At 43.5% G+C, this 8,506-nt stretch overlaps 1 long non-coding RNA gene across 1 annotated transcript; it reads left to right on the forward strand.

Annotated features, from left to right (window-relative positions):
* LOC117032165 (uncharacterized) lies at positions 1-5,919 on the forward strand. Its single transcript, XR_004424690.1, has 4 exons — positions 1-124; positions 466-533; positions 1,981-2,045; positions 3,533-5,919. It is a non-coding gene; the product is annotated as an uncharacterized LOC117032165 (long non-coding RNA).
* Positions 5,920-8,506: the final 2,587 nt, after the last annotated feature.

Here is an 8,506-nt window from a genome sequence, read left to right on the forward strand (position 1 = left end):
CAAATAATTATTGATCATCTACTCAGGATCTTCACGTGTGAACAAATAGACCATCCCCGCATCCACCCCTCCCCCCATGGAGTTTGGAAGAAGAGAGGCAAGGCAACAGACAATAAACATGCAAGTAAGCAAGCTATATAGTGTATTGGGAGGTGATACGTTCTATGAGGGAAAAAGAATAGGGTAAGGAGACTTGAGGGTGAAGGGAGTACAATTTTCAATGAGGTGGTCAGATGGGGTGACATTAAGAAGGTAACATTTCAGCCACGCAGGATAAATTGGAAAGAGCATTCCCTAAAGAGGGAATAGCCAGTGCAAATACTCTAATGCACAGGACCGCTTAGGAAATGGCAAGGAAGGCACAGTAGCAGGGGATGAGGCCAGTAACTGACTTTTCTTCTGATTTGCTTACTTATTGTGTATCTGATTTGCTTACTTATTGTGTATTCATCTCCGGATTTTCAGCTCTGGGACTGTAGTCTTGCCTGTCTTGGCTGCAGTGTCCCAGCCCCTACAACAGCGCCTGGCACACAGTAGGTGCTCAAAAATGATTTGTTGAATGAATATGTGAATGAAGGGATGAAGGGATGGAGCGATGGATCGATGGCTGGAACCATCCTGTCTAGACCCGAATGCTTGAGATCCAGGGGACCAGTAGGCCTACAGCCATAGGGCGGCTGCCAGCAGCACCTGGTACCCCACTTCGGTCCCTGTCCCCGTGTCGCCCATCCCGGGGAAGAGCCACAGCGGCTGGCGCCGCCAGAGTGTGGTGGCGTCGGGGGAATTCCTACGCAGCCAGGGAGACCTAGGAACTGGACCTCCTCCGCGCCCCGCCCCGCCCCGACCTCTGGTCGTCGGAAAAACCTGGAGCTGTGGCATTCAGCCAGCACCATTGGGACGGGCGGGGTGCTCACTGGGCATGCTCAGAGCTGGGCGGGGCCGGTGTGCCCGGGAGGTGGATCCTCCTGGACAAGCTGAGGACTACCCCTGCAGAACACCACGGAACCCCTCTTAGATGGGGGGGGGGGTGGCTAGATGCGACTGGGGACTTTTTTTTTCAAAGCTCAGTGGGAAAGCTGGGAATTCAGAGTCTGCAAAAGGCATTCTCTGTCCTCTTCCAGCCGCTGTGTGACACAGGGCAAGCAACTTACCCTCTCTGTGCCTCAAATACGAATACCTACCGGTTGAATCTGGACGGGATTGAATTAAATCAAGAACGTGAACATTTAGTACACTTTAAAGATCCATTTCTTGAGTGCCTACCTCAATTATCCGTTAGCCTTATACTAGTTTTATAAGTGCTGAGATGAGGAAATTGAGATTAGTGGACATGTGAATTCTTGGAGTTCTCATAATTTGCCTTCCACAAGGACCTAGGTTGAAACTACCTTTTCTTTCCTCACAGACAAATCATTAGCTTAAACAGCGTTCTCAAATTAGGGCTAAAATATATCGGTACGTCTAAGGAAAAAGACCAAATATATCTAAAATTGTGCATTTCAAATTACCATAACAGAAACAGGAACAAAAGGAAAGAATATCTCCAAAACTGGAAATAAATGTTGAAAATGGAGGAATGATTAATTAGGTTATGGTATATTTATGGAAATAACTATTTTACGCTAAATAAGACCATGCTGCAATAGGGGAAATACGATGTTTTCCCCTATTGTTAAGTGATAAAAAACTGAAAACACAAATGCACTGTGTAAAAATTTTGTCTCCACATTCACCAGGACTTACAAGGAGATATGGAAATATGTAATAGTCTGATTAGGAGGTAGTGGGATTGTTTTTTCTTTTTAAATGTATTTATTAATGTCACAATGTTCTGTTTGCAATCATAAACATTTAAAAGATCAAATTAAAAATTCTTAAAGTTTTGTATAAGTCTAATAATAATAACAACAATAATAACCACTATTATCAAGCTCAAGTGTAATCAGTGTTTTACTCATCTGCTGTCTTTAATCCTTATAGAGTGGGTGTTTTCAGCTCAGTTTTACAGAACAGGAAACATTCAGGAGCTGTTCAGCTTACAGCTGGTAAGAAACAGGGTCAGGATCTGAACACAGGTTGGCCTGACCTCAAAGCCAGGGTGTTAGGTTTTATAATACTGCCTCTCTGTATAGTAGCTTACCATGTATTGATCATTAAAAAAAAAAACGTATATTATTCCATTTTGTGTCTTTTTTGCCATATTTTCTCTACCCTTTGATGTGTTTGTAGGCCACAGATTACCTTTAAATATTCTGGTCTCCTGTCACTGTTTTATTCTTGGGGCCAAAATGTTAAAGTCCATCCTTTTAAGCTGTTGCACCTGGAGTGAAATGATGTTATTATCAGCAATGACAGTTAATCTTACGTCATAAACCTTATGCAAATGAGGCTTTTGGATGGACATATAATCTTCTTAGTCTGTGTATTGAATGAACCCAGCCAAATCTTGAGTAAATAGAGGCCCCATTGGGAATAGAGCTGTACCAAGTCTCAGATAATGAGACCAATCCAGAGAGGACCCACACAGATTACTGTCCGTGGCAATCATTTTGGAGGCAGACTCTCAACATAATGGAACCATGTGGTCCATGGACTCCTCAGGACTTTGCTGTGATGAAAAGATACATAGCTGCTGGTCCTTGATGATGTTGGCAGAGAGAAAGCCAGGGCTCTAAAAGTAGCCTTCCTACTATTGATAAATTAAAAAAAAAAAAGTCAGCTCTCTTTTTTTAAAGAGACTGTAACTGGCCCCAAAATCACTAAATTACAACAACAACAAACACAAAAAGTCAAAGAGGGTCATTTCATTGGAGAGGAAGAAATTCTGCAAACCAAATATGCATTACTGGTAATGGGCCAGATTGATAAAAGTGAGGAGGAACAAGAGATGAGCAACTGCACAGTTATTAGCAGCGTTCCCAGAAGCTGCCATTTGGACAGAAATTCTGGTGCCAAGAGCTGCATGCAAGCAATTGGCTGGGGGCATTTATAGGAAGAGTTTCCTGGAAGAATCACTGAGGATTGTCATTCACATCAAGACTCAGGAAGTCTGGGTACCACGTGGACCTCTCTGAATGATTTACAGGGCAGGGCTCCCAGCTGAGATGCTAATGCTCATCAATTATTTGTGCTGTTAATGCAAGCTCAGGAAGGGCCCAAGAATCCCTAAATATGTGGTGCTGTTATAATGACAAGTGAAAAGAATTCAATGTAAAGTTAGCATAGTATAGCTTCAACTGGGTGAATTGCTCGGTTAAAAACCATATAACACTGCCATTTTGTAGGTCCACAATGGTTAAACATCAGTAATGTCCTATGTTTCAACTTAATAAGATTCACAGAAAAAAGACCAGAAAGAACTGCACCAAAATATTAATGGTGGCTCTGAGTATTGCATTTACAGGCAGAGAAACAAGATACAGAAGGTATCTTTTATAAATTAGGAGAATTTCAAGTCTTTGGGTATCTATTTCTTTGTATGTCTTTATAGTTCCCTAAATCTTATTTTACACTGTGTTTCTTTTATTATCAGGAAGAATGAAGCAAACTTAAAAGTCGGCAAACTGAAGAAGATGATGTAAAGAAAGGGAAAATAGCTACTCTGGAACTGTACAGAAATTCACCCCTCACAGAGGGTGAAGCCCGCCCTGCCTGTCCAGCAGTGGCAGATGGCGACAGGATGTCTGCTCCTGGCCCAGGAGGGAGAGAGAGGAAGCAGTGGTCAGTAGTCAAGTCAGGAGCCTGTAGAAAAGTGTTAGTCCAGCACGGGACCCTCATTCCCTCAACCTGTATTCCTGGGACTCCAGGATTTCATGGATCTCACTTTGAGAAACAGATTTTTAAGCCTAAAGTTTTATCCATTAAAAAAACCACAAAGTCTTCCGATTTCAAAGTATTACTGCCAAAGAGTTTTGTCTGTAAAACTGATGAACAAATTTAGCATGAATACAAGAACAGAGATGAGGTGATTGTCGTCGATTCATTCATTCATCAGATATTTATTAAGCACCTACTGTGTGTCAGGCAGTGCTCTTAAGTGCGTAGGAGACATCAGTGAACAAAACAAACACTAATCTCTGCTCTTGTGGGCATGCATTCTAATAGGGCAAGTCAGACACTGAACAACAAACATTATAAATAAGTGAATCATATATATGTTCAGAAACCGGGGTTAAAGGTGACACGGAGAATGATGGAGGCGGGGTGGGGAGTTGCAATTTTCAATAGGATTGAGAAATTTAATCACTTAAGCAAACACTTCAGCAGAGACCTGAAGGAGATGAGGGAGCTGCTATTCATGCAGAAATCTGGAGCAAGACTCTTCTGGGCAGTGGGATCAGCCAGTTCAAAGGCCCTTAAGGGAGCATGTCTAGAGGAAGGGGGCTGGTGGGGCAAGCAGGAAAGCTGCATGAAGTGAAGCCAAAGAGGTACCAGGAGCCAAAACCTGAACTCCTCCCGCCTACCTCCCGCCCACTGTCAGCCCAGGAAGGACTCAGCCTTTCCCTCTGAGCTGGATGGAAGCCAAGTCAACCTAATGGCTGCCAAATGTGCTTGACAACACATCAAAGAGTTAAATGCTGCCCTTTTAGATGGTCACTCAATGATGACTGTTACCACAGATTTGAATAAGGGGACTGAAATCATGTAGCAGCCCTCTGTTATAAGGGCGTCAGCCAGACCATCCAGATTATTAATATATTTTTAACATTATCATAACATTAAACAAGCATCTCCGAGGGTGCTCAGACCTTCAGGGTTGCTTAAGTGAAACCTCAGGGGTACATGGACCTGTGTTTCAAAAACTCCTGGCACACATGCTATAGATCTGACAGAGGACCAAATGGATCATGGCAGACCCACAGACCACCACACAGATATGCTGCTGCATGAAAACCAGAAATGTAAGTCGGGCACTTTGAGATCCTGCTCTGGAAACTCAAAGCATTGAGGATGCTTCCATCAACAGATGGCTGTGGCTTTAGAAGCAAAGAGAAATGCTGAGAAATGCTAAGAAAGAAAATTGCCATCCTGTACTGTGGTGGATTCTATTCAAGCAATGGCCTTCCCTGAAAGGGAGGGTGTCATCTTACACAACCCAGGGAAAATGGGTTTGTCAACTGTCCCAACCACACCTTCAAGGTTCATATGACTGACAACACAAGGAGAAAGAGAGAAACACCAGGCAATGTCGAATAGTAATACAGAGGTCACGGCTTTGAAAAATCAGCAGTGATAAAGGAAACCCTCAATAATCTTTAGTAGAATATTCTAGGGAGAAGAGTCAGGAACAATACTGAAGGCAGCATGCCTTAAAGTTTGATCCAGGAACCACATATCAAGATCACCTGGGGTTAAGGAGTCCTTGTGAAAAATAGCCTCCTGGACTCAGTGCAGACCCTGTGAATCTCTCATTGTGGGACCCAGGAACCTGCATTTTATAGTTTGTTATAAGAATCTTATGCACACTGAAGTTTTATAACTTCTGCCCTGTAGCCTCCAATGTATATACTCCAAGAACATAGTCTGAGTAATAAACTAAGAGGATGGGAAGTTCTACCAAGAGATATAGGTCTTATAGGTATCACTGATGCTTGGAAGGATGGGACTAAGTGGCAGAGCATCAACTTCTTAGAGGAAGTGCACATATAAAGGGGTTGATGGGGAGGGGGAGAAGAGATGGATAGAGGGCATCCCCGACAGGCAAATAGGGATCCCTAATAGAGAGCTGTCAGGCTCTCTGCTCTTGACCTTGGATCTCTGACTCCAACCATCTGACTATGCACTCCTGGGGTCAGGAGCAAGTGAACAATGTGACTGGAGAGGAGGTGGTAATGGTGCAGTCATAATGGTGGTGATGTTTGCTAAGAGGAGTAGACCTTAAAATAAACACATTGAGGTGTGTAGTGTACACACAAGACTGAAACTGGTAAGGTCATTAGCTCCCAGAGAGGAACTGGATAAGTGGGGGCAGGGGACGGAGGGGTGTTTACTTTTCGCCATAAACCCTTTTGTCTACCATGCAGTGTATAACCTACTGAAAAGTAAGTTTGCTCTGGAAATAATGATGTATGCCTAATATTTTTTAAAAATTATGTTGTTTTACATTTTGGCTCCTTCTGAATTTTGCTGACCAGTGTAAAGCCCAGGTTACCTGACAAATCAAGGCTATAACTGTGACCAATGCACAACAGTGTATGACTTGTTTGAAAGAAACAACCATAGGTCAAGAACTCTTACTCCTATTGGAAATGTGTGTGGCTGAGGGATGGAACAGAAGAAAGAGCTTTGGGTGAGGATAAAAGAGAAAGAAAAGTCATTTCAGTGACCTCAGGATGAAGAATGATGCTTTCCTGACACAGCTGGTAACAAAATGGCCAGAGAAGTTAAGATGGACTTTATCTCCCCAGACCTCGACTGGAAGCCACATCCATGGAAAGATGATCATCTGAAGCCTATTCTTGCTAGGCTGACCATTCATCCCTGAGATGCTGGAAATCTGACCTGGGACCAGGAGAAAATTGTGTTCCCAGCTCTGGTGACCTTTCAAGAACAGAGGACAATGTTCAGCCTGCCCAGTGCTCTGGTGACCTTCTAGCGTTTCATGGATGACACACCACAGGATTTCCTCAACTGCACCCTGGCGTCCGGCTGGGATACCCCTCTCATTTTTTCCATGGTACACAGTCATTGCATCGTAGTCCAAACGAGTGTCCAGCGATGCCTCTGTAAACATGAGTCACGTGAAGTGAAAGGAATCCATTTTCAGCCAGGGACAGCAGAGTTCCGAGGCATATCATCTTTGCATATGGGGTCCAGGCTGATGAGAGTCCCATGGTTTCCTGCCAAGATGCCTGAGCAGTGTTCAGGGTGGACTCCAGGAGGAAGTTCTCCAGCTATTGTATCAGAAAACAATACCCTCTCCCCATCTCTTCACCTCTTGGGCTTCTCTCAGTTTGATCTTTGATGTCACCACCTAGCCCAGCCTTGGTCATCCCAGCCCAAGCACCGGCACAAACCTCTTTCTCTCTTTCCCTTGAAGAATGAAGGCCACCCATATCAACCTCCCGAAACAACTCATTCTACGCTTTCTGCCTGTTGAAATCCTATCCATCCTTTAAGGTCCATCTCACCAGCTAGCTCTCCTGGATTATCCCAACTGGTTATGAGCTCTCTAACCCCTGTACCCCAGGTTATTTGGTCTATTCTTTTATGCTCCTCATCTCATTTTGAATTGCATGTAGTTATTAATGTTCGTGTCCCTTTTGGAAGGCTCTTGGAAAATCCCCTGAATGGGGCCAAAGGTCTTCCTGATGCCAAGTGGGCTGTGACCATTGTTTCAGTACAAGGAATGCAAAGGGAGATGAGCACCTTCTGAAAAATATCTTGCCTGTCTGTAGTGAGCAAGAAGAGTTATGGTGTATCTAACGTCCTGGAATTTTGCTTGTGGGCTTGATAATTAATTGACTAATAGATAGAAAGGAGATACAGGTAGCTGTAGATAGATAGGTAAGGGAGAAATGATTCGATAAAATATAATTAATCTGTGACTAGATATCACTATGCACTTTCAATTTCTATGTGAAACAATTAAAGGAATTAGGACATTGCTCCTGCCTTTCCACACCTGGGAGTGACCAGCTGTGCTGGCAGGTGTACAGGTCAAGGACACACCCCTTTCTTTATCTACCTGCATTGCTGAGTGAGCTAATTCCAACCAGCTCTGAGGCCCATGACCTCTATCTTTAGACAGCAGGGCTAGGAATAGCAGGATGAGCAAAACCCACCATAGAAATTACCAGGGTGTCTTGGGGTTTCAGTTTCACCTCAATCTAAATCATGCCGTTTCAACCATGAGAAGGCTGGCCCAATTTTGTCAGCACTCGTGACAATATGTTATCCTCACACTCCAGAACAAATACGTTGAGGGCAGCCTTTGTATCTCTCTCAATCTTGTGCAGTCTGATTCACCATCTTTCTCTGACTGCCTAGGCAGGCTCAGGAGCCTCTCCTTCTGCCTCTAGATTCCATTAGATTCACACTTAATACATTATATACAATCGAGCAGGTCTGCTACCTCAACTGTGAACTCTCTCACATCATTTCTTATTATGCTGGGAGCTTAGATAGAATTGGGTGCTTACTAACAGAGTGATGAGTGAGAAAGGCAGTTGAAATTGGATTGCCTTATTGATATGCCCACGTCAGGTCAAGTCCCTTAACTTACTAAGGCCGGTGTATTATTTTCCATTACACTTGGTTCAGTGGCATAAAAGAAATGTACATAATACTTGTACATATTTCCAATGACAATTCATATGAGGAAATAATTTCCCAACAGTGTTATCTAGTCTCTTTCTCAAGTTCCCTGGGTTGAGGTCAGTCTTTGTAGTTAATGTTGGGTTCCTGACCCAAACACAGTCTGTGCCAATTATGAAAAAAAGTCCGTTTTCCACGGTTTAGATAAGGAGGTGACCGTGGGAACATGTTGAGCCCTGTCTCTGGTTCT

Source organism: Rhinolophus ferrumequinum, chromosome 12 (genome assembly GCF_004115265.2).
Source record: "Rhinolophus ferrumequinum isolate MPI-CBG mRhiFer1 chromosome 12, mRhiFer1_v1.p, whole genome shotgun sequence".
Taxonomy (NCBI): domain Eukaryota; kingdom Metazoa; phylum Chordata; class Mammalia; order Chiroptera; family Rhinolophidae; genus Rhinolophus; species Rhinolophus ferrumequinum.